Source organism: Ammodytes marinus, assembly GCF_949987685.1.
Source record: "Ammodytes marinus genome assembly, chromosome: 7".
NCBI classification, from domain to species: Eukaryota; Metazoa; Chordata; class Actinopteri; order Uranoscopiformes; family Ammodytidae; genus Ammodytes; species Ammodytes marinus.
The window spans coordinates 11,343,640-11,371,068 of NC_137211.1; the positions used below are offsets into that span (position 1 = coordinate 11,343,640).

Here is a 27,429-nt window from a genome sequence, read left to right on the forward strand (position 1 = left end):
AAGAATAGGGGGAGGGATGCTATAGCTGATTTTTCCAAGCTAGCTATATGTGTCTTGGCTAGCCCAGCAGCGATAAAACCAGTAGTTACCCTCCTCCTGTCCTGTCCTACTTTACGTTTCTAATACATTGAATGAGAACACACGTCCGGCAACAGCCTGTGCCACCTAGTTAGCTTATTTTGTGCTAATACAGGACGTGGGCACACTAGCTAGCAGTGCATGACAAGGAGTAGTAGCAGCAGGAGAAGGAGGAGGAGAAAGGCTTTCATCCATTTCCTCGTGTCTCCTTTATCTCAACCATAGCTCATTTGAAGCAAAAAACAAAAACTGTCAATTTAAAATATCAGTGTTCTGGGCCAAATTCTCCTCATTTGCTGTGTGATTGAATGTCAAAGCCATTGCTCAGCTTGTGTGTCGCTGTGTGACAGACAGAGATGGCCAGAGGCAAGGTCTGGTCTCTACCAGGGCTTGACCTCTTCTCCCTCTGACATATCTTTGTCACACTTCTGCATCATGGTGGGGGAATGTGGTTCATATGTGACCACATGGCTTCCAGTTTGACATCATGCTGGCCTTGTACCAGCTAGGGCATCTATTTGTTTGATCTCAGCTGTAAATAAAAAATGCTATTTTGTTATTGCAGTAAAACTGTGACTCACTGTGGCCCGTGTTGAGGTGTTATGACTAGGCCTGTGTTATGAACAGTCATCGTTTGCTCCGGTGTCAAATGAAGTCTGAGTCTGTAATGATGTTGAGTAATTACCAAACCTAGTGTATGTAATCAGAGTGATCAACAAGATGTGTTCATGGCATAATACACTTGCTGTGTAAACCTGCTATTACTGGAATTATACCAGGTGAACCTACCTGCGCTGCTCATCGTGGCTTACACACTTCCCTGTCAGATGTGTGTCAGGTCAGGTGTGCATATTTGCTCTGCTTTTCTGGATGTAGGTGGGTGATAGATGTGTCCTATTTATTACTAGTTCACAATAATTTCTGCACCATTCATTCATCCGAAGCATTTTGCATATCAACCCCCTCCCCCAGAGCAGCTGTTAGCCCCCTATACTGCTCTGCACCCAGTGACACACACTGTCATATCCCCAACACTGTCCCCCTTCTCCTGCATCATGGCACCTATGGGCGACCCTCTTCCAGCAGGGGTGACCCAATCCAGGTGTCCTACGCTCCCACTGCTCAGTATGTACATGTCCATGCAGATTGATCATTTGTTGATTTTACAGGGTGTGATGTGGTTTTGTACTGTGAATCTGATACTTTTGTACTTTATATTTTCCCACTCATGTTTGGCCGAAACTAGTTTTGATGGATTCTAAATACAAAATTCAGGCTGACCATTTCCGCCATGCCGGTAATAAGGCCTTTAAAAAGCAGCATGGTACTATAAAATACCTTAACTACATGGTTTAATTATGTTGCATTCACCAGTAAGTAATACAAATACATATTTACAAAATAGTTGAGTATAAGAATATCTGAGTCGGGCCCTTGATCTCTTTTCACAGCTCATATTGGCCAATATTGAAAGAAGGTTAGTTAGCTAGTTACACTACATTACAATATGACCATTTACCACAGTTATATTTTAGGTCATTATAAGGGGGTGGCTGATATGACTCAATATATAATGCATGTGATAAATGTGTAGATAGATAGATAGATAGATAGATAGATAGATAGATAGATAGATAGATAGATAGATAGATATAAACATAAACATTTGTCTGCTATGATTTTGCCATGTTTTTATACATTATTTACACTGTGATAACTATCCCCTCACCAGGAAGTGTATTACAATGTATATACTGTGTAAATATTGTTATTTAGACTTACATACAACATGATATAGGAATGTGTTCATATTGCCCACCACATTTTCTTTTCATTGTTTAGTGTATTGTTATTGTTTTTACCTCATAACAGAATGTAGTTGACATCTTCTTGTCTGGACTGAAAATTAGCTTTAAAAACATGCTACCTTTTATAATTGGTCAGTTATGTGGTTAATGCAGCATCAACAGGAACTGCTCTGATGGCATTTCATTTTTGGTGCATTCATGAGAAACATATTGAGAGTTTGGTTGCTTTACATAACAAGTTCTGGCAGAATTAAAACACCATATTCACATTGTCCTGGCGGCGTCCTTTAACGTACTGGTTGTCGGACAGTATAGAAGGTGACAGCAGTGCTTTTAGCATTGCCTTTCCCATTGCCACTCTTAATAATTGACCTAAGTGGAAAAATGAGGAAATAAATGCTAGAGATTTGAGTGTTTTGCTGTGTTTTAGGTTCACATACGTTTAAAGCCAGCAAGGCAGCCAGTCTTTGTGACTGGATGCCTCCAGCATGTTATCACCTATAGGCTATTTTTCTAGAGTCCATAACAAGCCCTCCTCTGAACCAAGTGGAAATGCTTTTTCTTGCGTTGCTCGGATAAGAACACAGGCCTGCCAAATGGCCTCTTAAAAAACAAGCCAGCTCTGCAAGCCCCCTGTGACCGTGGGGACACAATGAGGACATTCAGCTGGTCTGAGCCGCCGCGGCCAGGAGCTGTGCTGCCATTTAGGCCATTCAGCTGAACCCAGCCTTTGTGTGCACGTTGGAATGAGCTGCCTCCATAGGAAGAGACGGGAGGGGCAGGCCATTAGTACTTGAGAAGAAGGGAGTGGTTCACCCCTCTCACCCTGCCTTTGCTCAGCTGGGCCAGGGTTAAAAGGTCATGTCTGGCTCTTCCCTGTAACTAGCCTACCTGGTTCACATCTCCCACTAACTTTCAAGTAATTTATACAGAAGTTGAGTTGCTGTATTTTTTAAATTACCTTCACACAAAATATAAGGCAAATGACAGGGGATTATATCGTCAATAGTCCGAAAGCTTCCAGTCAACAGCACTATAGGCATAAACAGAGTCTGCTCCTTCTGTCAGGAAGAGCAAGGGTATTATTTAATACCGGACAGTTGCCAAAATAAGTGTGATAATGAGCCTGCGGCAGTACCACATCTGTTGCATATGAGAGAAACAGATTCTAATATCTTACTAAGTTTAGTTTCAGAGCCTGTGTAGGACTTTTAATTAATGAGTCTATGTCTAGAATTGATGTTGCTGTCTCAGGAGCGGCTTCTCATGCATGGGGTGCACATGCCTGTGCCTGTGTTCATGGAGAAATACTTCTTGCTCTCTGTCGGCATCTATGATCATCATACATGTGATTGTGCAGACAGTAGGGCTGGCCCGAATTATTCGAATATCCGAGTATTCGTTTGTTAAATTAGTATTCGGAGCTCAATTCAGTATTCGGGATATTCGTTTTTTTTTTTCTTAAATTTTTTTTTTACATTTTTTTTTGCAAAGGTAGCTCAAACTGCAGTATATTTGGTCAGCAAATAATATTTGGATATACAAGTTATAAAACAATTGTAAAATACAGATTAGACGTTCATTTACAATATTTTATCGAATTATTTGAACTTTGACCAAAGCGCAACCAGCGGTGATATCAGCTGTAGTAGGCTACTTGATGTTACCAGAGTGAGGCAAACTAAAAGCGGCACCAAGCGCAGAAGGGAGAGAGAGATGGAGGAAGAATAGATTGTGTTCCTATTTCCTAATAACTCTATAGGCTACCACAATATTAGCGCGATTTCGGAAGGAAATGTAATGCTTGACGTAATGCTAACGTTAGCTTAGCTCAGCTGTTTGTTTACATTCAGCCATGCTATTCAGCCATCATCAACCGTGACTTGCTTGCATCATGGGAATAGGCAGTCAATAATGGATATAATATGGACACAAAAGACTATCAATATTGGATCTTTGTATGGATTTATAAATCGCCGAAAAGATGCACGTTCCTGGATGAATTGATAAGCTCCTGTATGGGTTACGATGGCGCGGAAGACAGCTGATTTGGAACGGAAAAACAGCTGTTTGCCTCCATGGGGAAAAAGTAAGGAACTCCAACTTTACTACCGTTCAAAAGTTATTAAAGCATCAACAAACTATGCAGCTTGCTGTCTCGGCTCACACACTCGGTTTCAGTGAGTACATTGGCATTATTAATGTTGGTTTGATGGTGTGTTTTTCTGGAACGAATATCCGAATATTCGCTCGGAAAAACCAACGATTACTCGAAGCCTGAAAAATGGCATTCGGGCCAGCCCTAGCAGACAGAGAGTATCCAGATTTTTGACAGTTGCTTTTCTATGCCAATCATCCCATTACCCATCCCATCCATCCAGCCAGCATTCAGATGCAGCAGAAGTTGGCCTGACTTGTTTGTAGTATTAGGACAGAGGGCCCTCAAGATGACAGCACTGCTATGGGCCCGGTCTGCATCATCCATCCATTCTTCTGACCTATAGCCGTCAGTGACAGCATGTAGGGCAAAAGCCTGATGGATCTTTGAGGAAGACTCTCCTCCCAACATGGGGAGGAGGTCTACCCTCTGTGAAAACATATCTCTTCTCTCTTGTGCATAATTTATGAATGGGATAAGCAGCAAACTGTTGTTTTTGAAAGTAGACTCGGGCAAAGTGCTTATTTTTAGACGAATTACAGACATGTGACAGACACTTCCCCAAACTCAAGCTCGTGTTTTGCAGAGCGTTTGTTTTTAGGGTGGAGGTCCGCACAAAAACAAAAGAAAAGAGGAATAAGTGACTTTCAAACTATTTGAAAGCTGAAATCTCCACACATATTCAAATCATTTCACAGCTTTTGACTTTGGTACAACATGTTTTTTTTACAACTACTACCAAAGGTTATTGCACTTGTCCTACAAATGGGTGGGAAATATATTCAAAAATGTAATTGTCAGAATTATCACAGCATTAATCTATTAAAGGTGTTTATTTACATTTGTTTGTTTGTTTTTGGAGACAGTATTGGTATGGGATTTTCTTGACTTTATTGGACAGTGGAGAATCATACAAGAGACAGGAAACAGGGGGAGGGGAAGAGGGGGATGATGACATACGACAAATGTCGCCAGCAAGAGCAAACGGGGAACATTGCAATTACAGACGGCTTCCCATGATGCTATTTACAGAAGTTTCACAATTACATGTTTAAAAGTTACATTCATGTTTATACTATTGAGTCAAATGATTCTGAAGTGTTTTTCTAGAACACAATGTCATATCCCCCCCCAAAAAAAACAAACAAACAAAAGGTTTGTTCTGCGATCTCATCATTTGAATAATGAATGTATTTATTTACATAGAACAACTATGACGCATCATACTTTTTTTGTAACAATATGATAAAGATGGATGGCTGCGATTTAAACCTTACTCTTTCATTTCTCACTGCATTTGAATGAACATTGAATACTTTATAAACTTTGATTTCTTAAATTGGTTTAGATCTTTGGGAAGTGTATGACATTTAATAATGTCTGTTGGGTTCAGATTCCAAAAAGCCCACAGATCATCTTCCTTGCTGCTTTAGAGCCAAAGCCTTAGGTCCCAGCAGATGGTTGGATACTCTTGGCAAAAGCTTACATGTGTTTTGGTGTGTGTGTGTCATCATAATACTGTTATTCTGTTAATAGTTAATGATAGCTGCAGTCCCTTTTCCTCCCACAGACCTGTTGTAGGCTAAATAATTCACATGCTCTCATTAGATAGCAAGACAGCCCTTACAGAGTGGGGTGGGTGTGATTTGGAGATTTGGTGTATGTGACTTGACTCTTGAAGGTAAAAGTTGAGGCAGGCATAGAAAAAGCCAACCTTCCTTGAATTAGCCCAAGGAGATGTTGTTGGCATCCCACTCATTAGCAGAAGAAGATACCTAACTTGTCGATCAAGTTCATGTAATGTCAGGTAGGGCTGGATAATATGGCAGAAATCTACAATATCAGTAAGACATTTTTTTCTTTCTCATACTGATTACTGTAAAAGTGTTATAGATGAAACATTCAGACTGATGTTGATTGATGTGAATTAACTGTCTTCAATGTTATGTTTTTCAGTTGGATTTACATCTGACAACTCAAAAACTGAAAATAAAAACCATAATGCCTAATTTTCTTTTTAAGGACAATTGTCTTTGAATCAATGGTATAGACAACAGGTTGGAAATGATGATGAACATAATATCATATTGTCAAAATATAAGTCCATTATAAGCTGATGTATGATCATATTGCATTATATCCCAGCTCCAGTTTAAGGACTGTGTACTTTGCAAATCTGACATGACACATGAAAGAGTGTCAAAAGGGCTATTGTATGAAGGACCTTGGCCAGGCTGAAGCATCTACTTTTCCGAGGCACCCTTAAGCATGACTCTTCCATTGAAATTGTGCTGCTCTCTGTCTGACCTTGCGCTCTGACCTTCCTCTTACACATACAGTATCTCACAAAAGTGAGTACACCCCTCACATTTCTTCGAATATTTCATTATCTTTCCATGGGACAACACTGAAGAAATGACACTTTGATACAATGTAAAGTAGTCAGTGTACAGCTTGTATAAGTGTAAATTTACTGTCCCCTCAAAATAACTCGACACACAGCCATTAAAGCGGCTACGAGTAACATTTAAATATCTTTTAAACAGCCTCATGTTTCCTCTGATAATCATAAATGACCTTTAACAGCAAACGAGACCATCAGTGCAAAGAAAGACGTTTTTATATAGTTTTTATTACTGCTTTTGGTCTGGTCGCACACCCAGTCCGATTTTCGGTTCGCTCGTGCAGGCTCTATGGTCACATATCCATATTGGTCGCAGATTTCAGTGTGGCGCTGCAACGCGATTTGAGAAGCCTATCCCTCCAGGTGAGGGAAGGGGAATGGGAGCCTTGTTTGAGACAGTTATTTGTCGTCATAATGACTGATAACGGGGCTGAACCATCAAAGAAAAAAAAGAGAATGCAATGAAGAAAAGCTAAAAGGGAGAGTGATATAGGCTACGGGCGGGACGAGGGCGTTGCCAAGCAACGTGTATACAATTTCACGAGAGCGAAACTAGACTGCAATGTTTACTCCTAAATGAATGAGCGGTTGGTACTAACACAAAGTTTGCTTTGCTTCACCATCATCAGATAACCATTATCTGAAATAGTCATTATTTACATCAACAACACAAACACATTACCTCATCGTGATCCATACTAACTACCGTCTCTCGTTCATTCGCTTTCTGTGAGGACACGTAATCTTTCAGCTCCGTGAGAGAGTAGTTAGGTGACACTGCTGCATCAACTCATTGCAATCAGGTGTGTGTAGCACTGACTGGCATTAGTTGATGCAGTGTCAAAACCACTCTCACGGAGCCGAAAAGAGTCCTCACACTTTCAACACACGGACATGCACTATATTGCGCCCTTCTCAGTTCACTCGCACGCCTGGCACGAGCTAGAAAACAGCTTTGCGACAGCGGGCGTCGTAAAAATACTACCGCTTTTGTCCAAAGGGGACGCCAACGTGCCATGTTATTCGTAGTGGCTTTAATGTCTAAACTGCAGGCAACAAAAGTGAGTAAATGTCCAAATTGGGCCTTAAGTGTGGCCACCATTATTTTCCAGCAGTACCTTAACCCTCTTGGGCTTGGAGACATAAGAGACCTTGCACTCTTCCACCTTCCATTTGAGCATCTCCCAAAGATGCTCAATAGGGTTTAGGTCTGGAGACATGCTTGGCCAGTCCATCACCTTTACCCTCAACTTCTGTAGCAAGGCAGCGGTCGTCTTACGAAGGTTGAGTGCACATGCTCAGCGTCATACCCAGAGAGTGGCTTTGGAAAATAGACCTATGAATACTGCCAGCATTGCTGCAGGGCTTGAAGGGGTGGGGGGTCAGCCTGTTAGTGCTCGAACCATATGCCACACACTGCATCAAATTGGTCTGCATGGCTGTCGTCCCAGAAGGAAGCCTATTCTAAAGATGATGCACAAGAAAGCCCACAAACAGTTTGGTGAAGACAAGCAGACCATGGACATGGATTACTGCAACCATGTCCTGTGGTCTGATGAGACCAAGATAAACTTATTTGGTTCAGATGGTGTCAAGCGTGTGGGGCGGCAACCAGGTGAGGAGTACAAAGAGCGTCTTGCCTATAGTCAAGCATGGTGGTGGGAGTGTCATGGTCTGGGGCTGCACGAGTGCTGCCAGCACTGGGGAGCTACAGTTCACTGAATACCAACAGGTACTGTGACATACTGAAGCAGAGCATGATCCCCTCCCTTCGTAAACTGAGCCACAGGGCAGTATTGCAACATGATAACGACCCCAAACACACCTCCAAACGACCACTGGCTTGCTAAAGAAGCTTAAGGGTAAAGGTGATGGACTGGCCAAGCATGTCTCCAGACCTAAATCCTATTGAGCATTTGTGGGGCATCCTCAAACGGAAGATGGAGGAGCGCAAGGTCTCTAATATTCACCAGCTCTGTGATGCTCTCATGACTGAGTGGAAGAGGACTCCAGTGGCAACCTGTGAAGCTCTGGTGAACTCCATGCCCAAGAGGGTTAAGGCAGTGCTGGAAAATAATGGTGGCCACACAAAATATTGACACTTTGGGCCCAATTTGGACATTTTCACTTAGGGGTGTACTCACTTTTGTTGCCAGCAGTTTAGACATTAATGGCTGTGTGTCGAATTATTTTGAGGGGACAGTAAATTCACACACAGTGTACAGTTATACAAGCTGTACACTGACTACTTTACATTGTATCAAAGTGTCATTTCTTCAGTGCTGTCCCATGAAAATATATAATGAAATAATAGAAGAAATGTGAGGGGTGTACTCACTTTTGTGATATACTGTACACATTCACCCCTTAATGTATGTAGCTTGTTTTATGTGCCTCACAGTTTAGAATAATATAACAGTCTAGGCAAGTCTGTCTCCTGCTTGTTGTAAACCTGTGAGTCATTGCAATAAGGCGTGTTCTCTTCTCTGGGGCAAATCCATCCACCACCAAGTGAGAGAACCTGTTTTAGCCTCCTGTGTCACTGGGCTGTTTACTGAGCTAACATGCGTGACGCCACGTGACTCACCATAAGAAAATAATGCATAGGGATTTGTAATATGGGACCCTTTCTCCCACCTTCATTCACCTCCTGAGCAGCCCGTAATCTTGACTGTGCATAAGTTGACGGTAAAGCACCTCTCTGACGTTGGGTTGTGCAAACATGCCACTCAGTTGTTTTGATGCCTGCAGTCATTTTGTCAGGTGCCCAGAGTTTGAAACACCAGCCAATGTTGACTGATGTGATTTAAACCTCCATATATAACAGTAATTAACTCATTAGTGACAAAACCGAAATAAACCCAAATCTGGTTGTGTTTTCTGGTGTTTTTAGTCTGTGGGGAGCTGATGCAGAGCCCCTCCAATGTATCGCCAGGCTATATCAACTGCCCGGCGGGCCGTGTGACTGTGCTAATGCTGAAGAATGCTCTTGTGAATATAAATAGACCTGGCTGGCAAGACAAATTCGCTTTCATGCCCGAGGAGGAGAAAACAAGCATCTCTTTGACACAAAAGCTCCACCATTATTGCAGTGGAGGCCACCCTCTCAAAGTCCCAAGGAGTCAGTCCTAATTGTTTGTATTTCTTTATTGCAGAGGCCAATGTTCCTGGCTAGTATAAAGTAGCCAGTAGCAAACACTTCCATATCCAACCTACTAGCTGCTTGGCTGGTAAATGTGGGTCACTGTTACGCACATGGGTTTTGTGTGAAATACCACAGTATGTTGAGGACTGCCCTTCTCAGGCCAACCAGCCTGCTGTCTGACCCATGGTGATATGCGATAGGTATGCTAATTGTAAAAGCATCACACCAGTGGTTTGAGATGTTTTTAGCGTGTTACCTACAAAGTGTGTGTACCTAAACATTAGTGCTGAAAGATCTCACAAGTTAAGGGAGTGATTTCCTAATTTGTAGACGGCTATTGGATTCACCACACCAATTATGCCATGAAAATCAACATGATTTCTTAATCAAAGGGCTAGGCGAGATGGCTAAAATGTTTCCATTTTAAAATGTTCATATCAGTATATCTGTTATTATCAGGATGAATGTCAAATCAAGTTTAAAAGGTTATTTTCATAGTCAGAATTTGGTTTATTGCCAAAACATTTTTTGGTGTTAGTCTATTGAAAATGAACATTGAGAAAATAAGTAAAAGCAAGTGGTGTAGTGGTTAGAGCGTCCCCCTAGTGGCTCAGTCCTCGTTGCAGCAGACCCTGTTCGAATCCGACCCGTGTCGGTTCTCTGCATGTCCTCCCCTCTTTGCCCCATTTCAACTCTGTCTCTCCAAATCTGTCTAATAAAAATAAAAACACCAAAAAATTATCTTAAAAAAAATAGATTATAAAAAAGAAGGCTGTGCAATTGTCTGTTCTTTAAATAGATGCATTGTACAGTTATGTAGTAAATGTACAAATAGACTTAGGATAATAATAGCGGCGGCGGAATGTGTTAGCAAAACAGTAGCTCTGTGGCTAACAGCTGAGCCGGAGCCTTCAGTCAGCTGAAGCAGACAGTCTAGCGGGGCGAGCAGACTATTCCCCGTTACTAGGTCGACCTTCAAGCTGAACAAGAGCCCTCCGCTGCGCGTCGGGCTCCTGCTTCAGCTTGTCGGTCTTTATTTCTAGCAAGTGACCCGTTCGCTATACTTTATCCCTTACTTAGCCTAGCCTAGCTTTCCATTGTACAACTTCTCCTGGGCAGAAATAGACTCATACACTCTGCAAAATGAAGCGCGGGGGTTTGGATTGAGCAACGGACCTTATGATCAGCTAGATTATACACCGTTCCTTTTATTTGGTGATTTTTACGGGACATCAGGCCGCCGTGGTTAATGTTAAACACACGTCCTTCAACTGCTAACATGGTCGCATGTTTAGAACGTAGACTATGGAACGTCAAACGCCCCCCTGTTCCGCAACAACAAGCTGGAGCATTTAAACAGAGAGGCGGAACTGATCGTGTCGGGAATCTTACTACCCCCCGAGGTAGTAAAATTCCCGGAACGATCACTCGCACCTTTCTTCCCTCGTTCCGCAACTGTCGCATTTACACAGCTGGGGGGAGGGCCGAAAGGCCGGCATATTCCCGGCTTTCACTGGCTGTGTAAAAGGGGCTATTGTATCTTGAAATTATTTGTATAAATCGTATCACATAATCTCAGCTTTCTAAAAATATATTGCATGAGTAGGCCAACCCACTTAAACATAACAGCTGTCTACAAAGCATAGTTGTATATTAACCAGCCCAACAGCCAACATGGAATAATCACTTAAATAGTCAAATACTAAAATAATGGATAGTTGCAGTCCTACTTATCACCACAACCAGGGCCAATTTACATGAGAACCGTCAACAGTGTGTTGTTGTTGTCAGTGGGTGCATGTAGAACAAAACAAAGCTACTTTTGAAGTCTCCTGCCTATACAGGAGTGTGAGAAATAATGACTGTCACCACGCTCAGTGGCATTTGGCACATATTAAGCTCCACCTAAACGGAGTCTGTTTCTATGCTAGAGTTAGCCTACTCTAATACTCTCGAAGCTACTCTCCAGGAAATTACTTCTGTGATACAATACAACCAGTGTCAAATTATTAACCAAATGTTTCCATTCAAGGCAATGAACATATAATAGGTCTGCATCGGCCAAGAAGCCTGCGTTATTGAGAGTTAAGTATCAAAAAGTTGAAGCCCCACCCATGCAATGTGTTTTCATGGCCTTTGTTTTACCTCTTCCTCTAGGGAGTTGAATTAAAGGGGTCCATGACTACGAGCCAGGCTCTAGCACAATGTGTTCTGAGGGGCCAAGAGGGGAGATACACATCAGCTTGTAGAGGGGGTTTCCTGAGGACATTTTTGATAACCCTTTGGGTTCGGGTAAGAATTAAGGAGAGAACTATTCAAAAGCAAGGCAAGAGTCCAAAAGAAAGAAGCAAAAATACCAATGACTGACCAGTTGACCTTTTGGAAACTTTCACTGTACATATAGAGCAGCACCGCTTTACCCCCGAGGGCTGGTTTCCCATCAGCCCTTCCTCTGACGCAGGCCCTAAGCTTTCATATATAGAAACTGACCAGCTGGTGAGAAATAACCGTGTTCTCCACACCCTCTGCAAAGGCTGTGGTGATCAGCTGTGGCTGATCAAATGAAGAGCACAAGTGAGAGACATGAGAGTAAGAGAGAGAGAGACTTCGAAGAAACAAAGTGCCCATGACCAGCTCGAAGCAGGACAAAGCCACCATCCACAAGAAGAAAGTTCACTACACTTCATTGTTTGGAGAATATTTGGCAATTTACCATCCAACAAAAAACAGTGCACTGAAAACACGTGCCATCTAAGACAGGAAACACCATACACATGTTTCAACATTTGAAACAATATCACCAGTAAGAACACACAGAAAATGATAAATGAATTACAGTCCCAAACGAGTGTTGTTGCACCCTCAACAAGCACCAAGCCAGCAAGTGACTACCGAAAATGGTATCAGCATTAGTTTGAAACCACAACAGTTAGGTTTCTACAAATTTCACTCAGGTCAGATTATCAAAGCCGTGGTTCCCCACTGACACAGACTCTTATCCCCTCCCATAGACACTTCATGCCTACATGAACAGTACAGCAGTGTTTCCCCTACCATTATACAGGACTGGCGGGCCGCCAGGCCAACGGGACCCCCCGCCAGGCCAACAGCAGCCTGACTTAAAAAAAAAAAAAAAAAAATCATTGATTCCGTAATAATCATTTGCGAGCGTCTGCGCGGCACTGTCGGTCTACCCCTCGTGTGCGCCTGTCTTTACAACCTCTCGTTTGATCATCCCATCAGCTGATCTGTGTGTCTGCGTGTGTGTATGTGTTCTGCGCGTGTGCATTCGGTGCGCACTTGTTAAGGCCAGGACACACCAGTCCGACACGTTCCGACTACCCAAAAACTGGAGTCGCCGTTTCAGGAAGCTCCAGTCTTTCCGTCACGGCCCAAAAACACACCGAGACGACTGCTTATTTTCCGTACGTCCCGCGCTTGTAATGTCTCCACAACAGCAGGCGGCGCTAATCTGTATTGTGGCCGGAAAAAATACGAAAGCCGGAAATGATGGGACAGCTCTCTAGAGCATAAACATAGATAGAAATACGTATTTATATTTATGGACCATAAGAGCACAATTTTTAGCAGAGAGTGTCGAGCATGGTGTCGAGCAGTCAACAAGGGTTGATGCATGTGAGTACTTTATTTCTGTCTACAGTAACGTGACTTCACACACTGTGTGTATGTGTATGTGTATGTCTGATTGGCAGATCGCTGCCCTCACAAAGAGACTCGCTCACAACCAACCTGTCACACACACACACACACACACAGTCACACACACACAGAGGTGAAGCGGTCGGATTGATTTAGTCAGTTTGGTTAACTGTCCCAGTGATGTTGGACTCAGCGCGTAGCGAGATCAACTGGCACATCGTGGGGACAGTAAAATACGGCCCTCTTACTGCAAGCTCCAGCACTTCTGCTCTCAATTCACCGGCCATTGTTGTTGTTGTAAAGCAGCTGACCGGCGCGGCGCTAAATGTTTACGTCACACCTGACGCTGTTTACAAGCACCTCTTTCATTCCGGAGCGCTGTGTAAAAGGGACTACTGATGCGCCAGCAGGCCGGCGTTGCTTGGTTCTGTGTAAATAACACAGAAGCAAGCAAAGCCGGCATATTGGAGTGATGTTGTTCCGTCAATATGCCGCAATCTCTGTGTAAAAGGGGCTAATCATAGCAGTTGGTACAAGCAGTAAGATAAACTGTAAGATAAACTAGAGGAAAACAAAACCGTAAAAAAGTTGAGGCTACTCAGTACTGATGCAAATCACGCAACAACACAGAATTTATGTTTTGTAACAATATTTCATTATTTACATTTATTTATTAAAAGCTGCTCCACCTTAAAATCAGACCCCCTTACGGTTAGGTAAGTTAGGTTTTCATTTTCACTTCAGGAGACAACTGATGATGACTGGTTGATAATGTCACAACTTGTTGCCAGATTTGTGGTGTCATCAATTGAAAACATGTCTGGCTATCCAGGTCTGATTTTACCTTGTCTTTTATAAAAGTGCATTGCCAAAAATGACATGGCAGTCATTTATCAGTGTCACTGAAAAGGTGTTGACAGTTCTGACTAGCATGTCAGACTGATGTTTTCAATGCATCCCCATTGTGGGGTTTCATTGTGAGTGCTTCTGAAAAGATCGTTTTTTTGCAGCCTAACTGACAGTGGTGTTTTCATATACAGTATATCTTCATTATTGGAGATATAGGTTCTTCAAGGTTGTATCAGGATCATACCAGTTGTAAATGCAGCACTGTCAAGTCCCTCCTTTCACCACACTTTCATCTAATCACCAAACTGTTTTTTCTTGGTGAGTGCCTTGTTGCTTACCCCTCCTCCTTTGACCTTGCACCTTCAGTTCCACATGATGTGATATGTTTTCGCTGACACAAAGGTATATGTTTCTTAGTCTTGACAGGCATTCATACCGTTTTTAACACTTTTCTCTTGTGTTGCACCTTGTTGAACATCCCCACGGTCTCATAGCCATTATTTTCAGAGCAATAACAGATTCCCATCCCGATGACAGGCTGTTTAATAACTGAGCAGTAGGTGGTGGAAGGTCAGGACCATGAGCTGTCCAGAGAGTGGAACGTAGGCAATAAGGCCTGGCTGTGCGGTTTCAATGTCGGCAATAGACTCAACAACCGGGATGTGAGTGTTTCTCAAAGGCTACTCATGCCTTTTTTATGAGTGTGCAATATTGATTTAATAAGTCAGCTGCCTGGTTATCCTTCCTCTTTCTACATTAATTTCCTCTTTTAAACCATCATCCATGAGCAATTAAGCAGTTTCAAGGAGCATCAATTCTCCATATGTCATCCAGAGATGGAAAATATTACTCAGCTATGCTCAGGTTCATACAGCACGTGTCATGTTTGGCGTCATGCTATCTTGTGTGCTGACCACACTGACCAGAATTTGTGTTGAATGTAGTAACTGACTAGCCTGGCATTCCCAGACCTGCCACTAGGCGCTGGCAAATTAAATTTGCTGCGCCTGCTGGTCTGGACACTCTCCATTGAAGCTTTTTCAAAAAGTCGAGAAATCCCGACTCACGTTTCAATTGGTTTTATCTAATATGGGCGCGCCAGAGCCCTTTGTATGGTGCCATGGGGCGGACGTAACCGGATGACGACAGTGACGTGCATGCGACGTCGAAGCCGTGATAGTAAACATCAAAGATGGCTGCGGATATGTTGTGTGAGTTTTAGACTGCTTTGGCCTCGACCCTTTACGACAGGGGTGTCAAACTCATTTTGGTTCGAGGGCCACATACAGCCTCTCTGATCTCAAGTGGGCCAGACCAGTACAATAATGGCAAAATAACGTACATCAACTCCAAATCTCTAGCTTTGTTTTTCAGTAATATGCTTTATCACTCAGTCTACATTTGTAACCTACATTATCACGGATCACAAGGGATCTCTGTACCCCCCAGGAAATGTCTTAGTAAAGGTTGCTGCTGGCCATGGGAATAGGAGGTGCGGCGCGCAGCGCCGCAGCAAAAATTTGCTCAAAGATGCCAATACGCACTAATGAAATAAACAACTGTTTATTTGAATACACAAATACAACAGGCACTGACGTTACAGTTGTCCAATTTTGTTTACTATATGTACAGGGACACATTTTGTGCAAACATGCAGACAGTACAAAATAAAATTTAATAAAAGTGCAACTTCTACTGTTTTGATTTATTTTTAAATACAGAGGTTATTGGTTGTTTTGGAATTCGTTTTTCCCAATTTAAAACATAAAAATAAAGCAGCATGGAAAATTAGGAAATAAATCTTGTAGGCCTACACTAGCATGCTCCTGCTCGTTTCGCACGTGCAGAGCCGCGGACACATCGCGCTTGCTAGTACATTAATTGTTCAGCACTAAAAATAAAAATTGTTTTATTTATTTTTTATTTTTTTGGTTTTTACTTTGCCATAAAGCACTGGAGGAAACATTAATAGCGGTGAAGCAAGATTGCCATTTACCATTTCCCACGTTGCTAAAATGTGCTTTTTTTTTATTTAGGCTGCCCCCTAGCGGCTGGAGTGAGCATTTTGGTTATTTCTTTAAAAATTCATATCTCCTCACAGGAATGGGCTAGAGACTTACTTTTTTTTTTTAAATGCTCATAAATGTGTGCTCTACAAGTCGCGGGCCGGATTAAATCATATGCGGCCCGCGGGCCGTATGTTTGACACCACTGCTTTACGACTTAAAAGACGGCACTCAAATATTTCATTAGCAAGTAAGTGGAATGTTCTGTTTTCCCGACCGACCACGGCAAAAGTTTAATTTAACAGTTTAACAGCTGTTCGCTAAACTAACGGCTTAATACGTCACCTTGTGCATCGCTCTGATTGGTTGTAGTGCTATCCAACTGCTTGCAGTGGCATTTGAAATGCACGAGTAGGAGCCGCCCCTTGAATTGGAAATTACTATTGATCGTGGCCAGACCCTCTATCGTTCAAGATATCAGGGTCTGGATTTCCAGGCTAGTAACTGACAGATGGCTCAGTAAACCTTAGATCAGGTCCGTCTGTCCCACACTGGTGACCTGTGTCTGACTGTCTTAACCGCCACACCGCAACAATAGCCCCTTTTACACAGAGATTGCGGCATATTGACGGAACAACATCACTCCAATATGCCGGCTTTGCTTGCTTCTGTGTTATTTACACAGAACCAAGCAACGCCGGCCTGCTGGCGCATCAGTAGTCCCTTTTACACAGCGCTCCGGAATGAAAGAGATGCTTGTAAACAGCGTCAGGTGTGACGTAAACATTTAGCGCCGCGCCGGTCAGCTGCTTTACAACAACAACAATGGCCGGTGAATTGAGAGCAGAAGTGCTGGAGCTTGCAGTAAGAGGGCCGTATTTTACTGTCCCCACGATGTGCCAGTTGATCTCGCTACGCGCTGAGTCCAACATCACTGGGACAGTTAACCAAACTGACTAAATCAATCCGACCGCTTCACCTCTGTGTGTGTGTGTGTGTGTGTGTGTGTGTGTGTGACAGGTTGGTTGTGAGCGAGTCTCTTTGTGAGGGCAGCGATCTGCCAATCAGACATACACATACACACAGTGTGTGAAGTCACGTTACTGTAGACAGAAATAAAGTGTGGATATACGCTCAGACTTAGGATATAATAGCGGCGGCGGAATGTGTTAGCAAAACAGTAGCTCTGTGGCTAACAGCTGAGCCGGAGCCTTCAGTCAGCTGAAGCAGACAGTCTAGCGGGGCGAGCAGACTATTCCCCCGTTACTAGGTCGACCTTCAAGCTGAACAAGAGCCCTCCGCTGCGCGTCGGGCTCCTGCTTCAGCTTGTCGGTCTTTATTTCTAGCAAGTGACCCGTTCGCTATACTTTATCCCTTACTTAGCCTAGCCTAGCTTTCCATTGTACAACTTCTCCTGGGCAGAAATAGACTCATACACTCTGCAAAATGAAGCGCGGGGGTTTGGATTGAGCAACGGACTTTATGATCAGCTAGATTATACACCGTTCCTTTTATTTGGTGATTTTTACGGGACATCAGGCCGCCGTGGTTAATGTTAAACACACGTCCTTCAACTGCTAACATGGTCGCATGTTTAGAACGTAGGACATGGAACGTCAAACGCCCCCCAGTTCCGCAACAACAAGCTGGAGCATTTAAACAGAGAGGCGGAACTGATCGTGTCGGGAATCTTACTACCCCCCGAGGTAGTAAAATTCCCGGAACGATCACTCGCACCTTTCTTCCCTCGTTCCGCAACTGTCGCATTTACACAGCTGGGGGGAGGGCCGAAAGGCCGGCATATTCCCGGCTTTCACTGGCTGTGTAAAAGGGGCTAGTGACACCCGACACCACTTGCTTACTTTCGCCACTGAGTACATTGTGGCTACTATACCAGCAATGCTGGAACACTGGTATGTCATTCAATTGACAGGCTAGGATGCCTTTTTCTCAATAAGTCTCTGCTTTTGTTTTTCTTTACAGTATGCGGAATTAAGTAAAAGCGAACCTACTGAGATAGTAAAAATGCACTTTCTTTATTTCTGTATCTTTGTATGTGTTGCTGAATTTCTTGTAAAATATTCTGTAACTGTTGATCTCTTCCCTACGGATGCTTGAGTGAAGGGAGCTGAGCAGTTTATCACATTATGCTTTTGATTGGTCGGCCTTGATTTACAGTTTGAAAAGGGTGTATCCAGAATTCATGGAATATAAATCCTTCTGTAGTCCTACTGTAGTCAGGAACTCTAGCTTAGAACATTAACTCTAACAAAATGAATTTAGACTTCTATCATAAATCAGATTTGTTATACTACCTCAAGTCTGTCCTGGCAGGACCTGAAACTTAAACAACTTAATATAATTTATTTTATTTGTTTTATGTTTTACCTCTTTGCTTTTGCTACTGGGACATGTCATGATGTCATGTTTCTGTGAAAACAGCCAATTAAGACAGATTTAAACTGTTACTGTAAGGTTGGAGCCTGTACATAGAACAAATTCCTGATAATGTCAGTTCAGAAATCACTTTTACTTTGTTCATTTTGTCTAATACTTTCTGAACCAACTTTCTGGAGTCAACTTCATGGTTACGACAAGACTCCAGGAAGTCATCATGCCTGGCTGCTGTTTGCCAGGAAATCGTTACAGCTCGTAATTCCCCGTAAAACAAGAACTTGTCTTCAGTTTGCCTCCTGGCCCTGGCTTTACTTACTCTTTTCACCGACTGGCATGACAGGGGAATCTTTCTGCTAATGTAATTCTCAGGGTGAAGGCGAATAAATAAATTTCTAACAGAGTAAAACGTAAGTTCAAAAATTATTTTATAGAAACAAATATTTCTGTAGCAGCTTAAATTGGCTTTCTGTCAACATATACCAGCACCTTACAAACCTTTCTCACTGCAGACATTTTGACGCGTCAATGTAGGAAATTCAAAGGTGTTCCTAATATCATTAACGCTGGCCCTATTCGTGTCCCAGTAAGCCATTTGAATGTGCCAACTCGCTGTGTGGGCCATTGACACTTGCTGATGTAAATTGAATGTGGCTGTTAAAGCACAGGTATAATTATTCTATTCTACTTTTAAATACTACAAACATTTCAAAATGTCTCCTGTGAAAAGGGTCTATTAATTAATGATCAAATTGGTGTGTTAGCCTCAAGTAAAAACATTTTCAAGCAATTATTCTGTAACAGCTCAAGGTGACGGTTAATCCAGTCAAGGGGAGGGTGGCTAGCTAATCTGACCAAAATTCAATCTGGGATTTGGCCTTCTCCTCAGGTGGTCCCGCTCCTAATGTACCACAAAGACACAACCTGATAGTTAACAACCTACTGTGGTTATAGTTTGCTTCAAGGCAGCCTGACTAGAAAGAAGATTAAACCTTTGTTGTTTAATCACATGCAACTCACTTGTGCCTGTTTTTCGTCAGTTGTCTGACAATAACCCATCAGCTGTTCACCAGTTTTAGCATTATGATGAAGTAGTGTGCTCCGAATTTATTTACAAAACAAGTTGTCACTGCCAGCAAGATGTGCAATGTGCCTGTTATTGTTTTCAGGGAAATACTGTGAACTAAATTTGTGTGTAAAGTGCATCCATAGAAATAAAGATGTCACATTTAGATAAAAGCTTAAGGAGTGAGACATCCGTTATATGGCTTGGTGAATGAAACTGTCCCCAGCTCAAAACTCAAAAGCTGTACTGAAATAGCTGGCTCAAGAATGTAATAGAAGTAATGGAAGGAAATCCTCTATCAGCACTCAAACAGAATTTAAACGCGGTAAAAGCTTGGACGAAACGTATGGAAAAAAAACAGGATGCTGACTGTTCAGTCTAGTGTGCCTCAGCCACAGAAATGCATCCTTTCTTACAGTTCACAGTGGGAATAATCTTAACTTTGATCTTAGAATGGCACAACACAATTGAACTGAAGTGTTTTTATCCCGTCCAGGAAGGCCTGGTTTGATTAAACGATTAATTGCAAACCGTGTACAGTTGACCTGCTATTGGGTCTGATGGAAGGGGAAAAAATACAAAAAAAATCTGTTAACAACAATGATAACTTACCATCATTTGCCCAGTCCTATTAGGGCTGCAACTAACAATTATTTTGATAATCGATGAATCTGTCGAATATTTTCTCGATTAATCGATTAGTGTTTTGGCCCGTAAAATGACAGAAAATGGTGAACATTTTTTATACATTTTCCAAAGCCCATGTTGACGTCCTCAAATGTATTTTTATGTCCAAAACGCAAAGATATTTCAGTTTACTGTCATAATAGGATTAAAGAAACCAGAAAATACTCAAATATTCACATTTGAGAAGCTGAAATCAGAGAATTTGGAAATTTTTTATTAAAAAATTACTTTAAACGATTAATCGGTTATCAAAATAGTTGGTGATTATTTTAATAATCGATTCGTCGATTAATCGTTGCAGCTCTAGTCCTACTCAATCATGATATGATTTGTCAGTTTACTGTCATGACCTGCTGCTGCCACCCTTAAGCAACCAAATAAAAACAAATCGTTGTTTCCAATGGAGATTCTTTAAAGAGAAATCGGACTCCCCCAGCCTTTTTTTTCTCAGCTAGATGGCAAATTTCTTCAGCCACCCAGAGATCACTCCATCCTACCTGTCTGTCTGTCTGTCTGTCTGTCTGTCTGTCTGTCTGTCTGAAAAAAAAACACTGGAGTTAGCTGGGTCCCAGAGGAATATTAGGCCTGCTTTTGGAGTGGAAAACATTGTTCATGGAGCCCTTGTGTAGACGTTTCAATCATAGACATGAACAAAATCCCCCCTGAGTGACAAGAATTTACAACTGATATTTAATATCTTTGTGATTCAGCTGATGATACACTAATAAAATGTCCTGCAGACTTGGAGAATTCTCCACACTGCTATGGTGGTTGCTTAGTCAGTTCTCTGATAATTGTCAAATGCCAATGCCTCAAACAACCACATATTGTTGATTCACATTATTTTTCTTTTCTTTTTAAAAAATTTCCCTTCAGGCAAATTAAGGACTCAGTAGAAAATACTAATGATTTTCAATATCCGTGAATGTGCCGATTATTATCTCAAATAATTGATTAATTGTTTGGTGTCTATAAAATGTCAGAAAAATAGTGAAAAATTTCCTTTGGAATTTCTTGAAGCCCAAGTTGATGTTATCTCATTGCTCACTTGACTAAGGCTCCAAAAGCCTAATGATGTTCATTTCATTGTTGCATGAGACAGAGATAAACACACTTTATTAGCTGCAAGAAGGGAATATTTGGCATTGTTTTGAAAAATTACTTTCACTAACGACCAGGTGGCATTAAATGACCTTGGTGTCAGTCTCATTCATTTGCATTTCCTGCTGAGTTCTATTTACCCATGTTCTCAGTCTGCCTGTTGTTTTTGTTCTTCCGCTCTATAAATAAGATCCTGTGTGGGTGACGTTAGTTCCTCTCTCAGCCTCTGTGTTTATGTGTGTATTTGCATGTTAATATGCACACTGTGGCGGTTTGTGTGAGTATCTGTGTTTGTGCACTGTGTGTCTCCACATCCTCTGTGTCATCTGCCCACCAAGACCCTTACAAGTGAGCAGCTTTCTGTTGTTGCTATCTATTTCTCGTGAGATTGAGTTGTAAGTAGGGCCCGACCGATATATCGGCCGGCCGATTTAATCGGCCGATTATAACACATATCCGAAAAATCGGCAAAGGCCGCTGATTTTTTTAATTTTAATTTTTTTTTAATTCCAGCAATCATGTTGAGTGAGATGCATTGATGCCCCGGAGGTAGCCTTATAGCATATTAACAGCAGCAGCAGGTGTGTTGTAATAAATTGGATTAATTCACACTTGACAGTTCCCCCTGACACCAATAGCAGAGTCATTGGTCATCTCTTGACTGTTAATAGTAGTTGATAGTTATTATATAGAATTTATATAGTGCTTTATTCATTCAAAGACACTTTTAGGTCATTCAAAGACACTTTACATCAAACATATAGAAAATCATACTTATAGAAAAAGAAAACAAAATACAGACAAATTAAAGATAAGGTTTGGAGTGGAGTCCGGTGTAATTATGCTTTCTTAAAGAGTTGAGTTTTGAGTTGACTTTTGAATTAGTTTATTTAGTCTGAGATGCTGATGTTTGGAGGGAGGGAGTTCCAGAGGGTTGGGTGCAGTTACATAAAATGCTTAAAGCTACTACGAGTAAGTCGGCACGTTGGCGACACCTTTGAACAAAAGCGGTAGTATTTTTACGACGCCAGCTGTTTTCTAGCTCGTGCTGGGAGTGCAAGAATCAAATAATCAGGAAGCAATATGGTGCGTGTCCGTGTGTTGAAAGTGTAAGGGGAACCGGACTCTTTTCGGCTTCCAGAGAGTGGTTAGTGACACAGCATCAACTAATGCCAGTAAGTGCTAAACACACCTGATTGCAATGAGTTGATGCATTGTCACCTCTCACGTAGCTGAACGAGTCCGTGTCCGTGAGATGGCAGTTAGTTAGTAGTCTAGGATCATGATGAGGTAATGTGTTTATGTTGTTGTAAATAATGACTATTTCAGATGAATAATGGTCATCTGATGATGCTGGTGAGGCAAAGTAGACTGTGTTTTAGGAGGCTACCGCTCATTCATTTAGGAGTAAACACTGCAGTCTAGGTTCGCTCCGTGAAATTGTGTATACGTTGCCTGGCAACGCCCTCCCGCCCGCCTATCACTCTCACTTTTAGCTTTTCTTCATTGCATTTTATTTTTTTTCTTTGATGGTTCAGCCCCGTTATCAGTCATTATGACTACAAACAACTGTCTCAAACAAGGCTCCCGCTCCCCTTCCCTCACCTGGAGCCATAGGCTTCTCAATTCACGTTGCTGCGCCACACTGAAATCTGCGACCAATGCGGATATGTGACCATAGAGCATGCATGCTTGAACCGAAAATCGGACTGGGTGTACGACCAGATCAAATGCAGTAATAAAAACTATATAAAAACGTCTTTCTTTGCACTGATGGTCTCGTTTGCTGTTAAAGGTAATTTATGATTATGAGAGGAAACATGAGGCTGTTTAAAAGATATTTAAATGTTACTCGTTGCCGCTTTAATGTCTGAGTTTAAAAATGCGTCATGTCACTTTAGACATATTTCTAACACTTTTCTTTTTTTTAGATAATGCATATTTCAATAAATAAAAAGTTATTGTACACCTATTGACAGTAACAAGTATTTATATATATTTAAGGGTTCAAAAAAGTAAATTTTTTCAATATATATTTATGGGATATAAAAAAAAATCGTCCGATTTAATCGTTATTGTAATTTTTCTCAGAAAATAATCGGCATCGGCACCCTTAAATCCTTATCGGTCGGGCCCTAGTTGTAAGTGTTGTAAATTAGCATCACATTTAGCACAATGGCAATAAACCAATGATAAACAAAGACAGCTTTGTGTAGATGGAACCAGTTTCGCTGGCTAGGAGCCCAACCATGATCTCACAGGGTTAGAAGACAGTCCCTCATTACTGCCTTGGAGGCTAGCCTCAGTTCAGACAATTTTGTCATCCATCCTTTTAGCAAATCCACACAAATTGTCCAGACGGCGCAATGTAATGTGTTACGTTAGATGTAATCTCAGATTACAGATTAGGTAAAAGACAAAAATGGAAACGCTGAATAATTCTCACAATGTGAAAGCAATGTTTTTTTTCTCACACTTATCTGTGTGGGCAGTTATCCTCATTGAAGTGTGTGTGTGTTTGGGTTTTCTACAGTTATGTGTTTGCAGATAACCTCTGACATGTTGGTGCTTGTGTGTATGAAGGGAGAGGAACTGATACTGTGAGGCAAGAGGAAATGGTGGGTGGCAGAAACAGTAATGTCACTTCCTCCAAGAGCTGGATGCCACCAGGCTAATCTGCCCCCCAGTAATTACAGAGCTCTACCAGTGTGTGTTTGGGATGGCAGGGGGGAGGGGGGGGGGGTTAAGTTAGGGGGTCACAGGGGTCTGTGCATAGTATGGATGTGTTCTGCAACCTCATCAGAAAACTACAAAAAACATCTATTTCATTAGACGTCATGGTGTTGCCACATCATTGACAAAGAAGTGGAAGAAGTGACTCACCTTTAGTTTTTGTGCATATAACATTCATACATGATGTTTGTGTCATGTTTGCTAATCAGCTGATTCCTAAAACCATTCAGTATTACCCCCTGCCACAGACACTAACTACAGTCCAGACTCTCCTGTCTGCTGCTGGCATCAACCATTAGCTCATCATTCAGTCCAAATAGAAACATTAGCCCGGCAGTGAGCTCCGAAACTGAGCGGACTCCTTGTATTTATTACTTTACTACAGTGCTGGTTCTGCGAGAGTGTTTCCATCATCTGGTCCCTGAATCGTGCAGAACAAATTGAAATTTGGTAGCGGCTAGTCTGGATTTCCCGGGTAGGCAGCAGGTGTTACTCTGACTAAAGAGTAGCTGGAGCGCACACTGACTTTGCTGTTTTGAGTTTTGTGTTTCTGTCTTGAATTGCTGTTCAGATTATCAACACTTTTATTTCCACTAATATGAAAAATATTTTTTGAAGTTTAGAAAATCGCTTTTAAAGGCAAATAATTTTTGTGTTGGCTATACATTTCAATCAAAACACGATGTGTTGTGCAGATTAAACCAGAACTTGTCAAGATATTAGGTAGAAATCTGATGAAAAAACCATCACAGTGTGTGAGTTTATGTGCAGCTCATCCGCGTACTGTGCATGTAAATACAAAAGGCTTTCATTTGCTGGATCAGTGCAGATAAAAAAAAAGTGTTAACTAATGCCTGGATGCATGACTTTTACTGTAAAATCCCAATCGCGTGCGCTTTAGCTAGCTATAATTATTGGTGTTACAGGGAAAAACTGTGTGTGTGTCTGTCTGTTTATCCCCTCTGTGACCCTGCGCTGTCAGCTGTAAGAGGATCAGCTCTCCTTCTGACTTGTCTTGAGGTCAGAGGTCAACAGCAGTAGTTTAAGGCGAGACACCCCAGGTGAATAGGGATTTTTTTTTAACTTATAGATATCATCATGAAACTTTGCCAGTTGATTACTGACACAAACACAATAATTTTTTGTATTACATGTTTTTCTTTAATATTTTATTAAATATGCAAATATGGCAATATTTAACCAATTATGCGTAAATTTGGGTCATTTTTCGAGAAAGATTTTGAGATGTTGGATAAAGCCAGAGTTAAAATCTCTATTTTATTTTAACCACATATTAGTTTCTAAAGTTTTTACAGAACAGATTTTGGATACAGCCTTTTTTCATTTAATAAATCAAAAAAGACTATGTACATGTCTTAGAAATGCATTTTTGGCATGTTTTTAGGAGGAAAATGTATCATAAATCAGACAATTAACAATATATTAACAAATCCTTCTGTAAAAACCTTTAAAATAGTGCTATGAATGATCATAGAAAGTTTGGTTGATGTCAGTGGTCTAGAAGTTGAGATATCTTTCGCAGGGTATTGGAAAAAGCTCATTTTGAGAAAACGGCCGTTAAAGATAAAAACGTGAATTCTGCTGATAATAGCTAGAGTAATTTATTGAATTAGGCCCTACACCCTTCAATGCCATATAGGCCTACCACTGCTTAACATATATAAACCATAGCATAGTAACATTTACATCCACATGCTAATTTAAACGTGGTTAATTCATTATTAGCCACTGTCTGTCAACCTGCTCCTGTCGGCACAGACGCTCTCTCTCCCCACCATCTCCCCTCTGATCGTCTGACAGTCTGTGTCTCTCCGACGTGATCGGTGTGATTTACATGTCTTTAACACTTCTCCCCTTCAAATGGCGATCATGTAATGTCCGTAGCCAATTGATTAAGTATTTTTTTTGTCTTGGTTTGGCATATTTTCGACGTTTTTCCCATTTTATTTTGTGATTTTCGAGCTACCCGGGGCTAGCATCACGTGATGCCTTTTAGCGAATCACATCGTCAGAAATGTGCATTAGCCAATGAGGTCGCTTTCCTAGCATTGAATCCCTCCTCACACTTTCACGATTGGTTACTGATACAAAGGAAATGACCATATTTGGATCAGATAACGTTGTTCTTGAGATTCAGAGCTTTCCAACAGTACCATGGTTATTATGATTCATACAGCGGTCGCGGTGCTGTATGTTACGTTAGAATGCTCACTTTTGACGAATTTAGGAGCAAAATACAGACGCAAGCAGTCAAAGTTTAGTAAAATAAACACCTAAAACGTATATTTTGGACATTTTATCCATACTAGTATGAAAGAAGACATGTTATGGAAACTAAATAGACACAAATCTCAAAATTGACCAGTGCTTAAAAAAACGATGTTTTTGCCTGCCGTGTCTCGCCTTAAAGGAAGAGTCTGCCTCATTGGTTGTTTACACAGCCAGCTTGATGAAGACAAACCTAAAAAAGACAATGACTGAGGAAATGGTAAATGGACTGCACTTATACACCGCGTTCCAAATTATTATGCAAATTGAAGTGTCATAAACTTCTTAAAACTACTTAAGAAGGATGTTCCACATTATTAAGAAGGCCACATGTTTCAAGCAATATGGGAAAGAAAAAGGATCTCTCTGGTGCCGAAAAGTGTCAAATAGTGGAATACCTTGGACAAGGTATGAAAACATTAGATATTTCACGGAAACTTAAGCGTGATCATCGTACTGTGAAGAGATTTGTGGCTGATTCAGAGCACAGACGGGTTTGTGCAGATGAAGGCACAATGAGAAAGGTTTCTGCCAGACAAATTCATCGGATTAGGAGAGCAGCTGCTAAAATGCTGTTACAGAGCAGCAGACAGGTATTTGAAGCCGCTGGTGCCTCTGGAGTCCCGCGAACCTCAAGGTGTAGGATCCTCCAGAGGTTTGCAGCTGTGCATAAACCTATTATTCGGCCACCCCTAAACAATGCTCACAAGCAGAAACGGTTGCACTGGGCTCAGAAATACATGAAGACAAATTTTCAAACAGTCTTGTTTACTGATGAGTGCCGTGCAACCCTGGATGGTCCAGATGGATGGAGTAGTGGATGGTTGGTGAATGGCCACCATGTCCCAACAAGGCTGCGACCTCAGCAAGGAGGTGGCGGAGTGTTTTGGGCTGGAATCATGGGGAGGGAGCTTGTAGACCCCTTTAGGGTCCCTGACGATGTGAAAATGACCTCGGCAAAGTATGTAGAGTTTCTGACTGACCACTTTCTTCCGTGGAACAAAAAGAAGAACCGTGCCTTCCGTAGTAAAATCATCTTCATGCTAGGGCT

General features: G+C 41.6%; 1 protein-coding gene across 2 annotated transcripts in view; it reads left to right on the forward strand.

The window, feature by feature from the left end:
• The window catches only part of dip2ba (disco-interacting protein 2 homolog Ba), a 62,219-nt gene that overhangs the window by 286 nt on the left and 34,504 nt on the right, over window positions 1–27,429 (forward strand). The window lies entirely within an intron of this gene.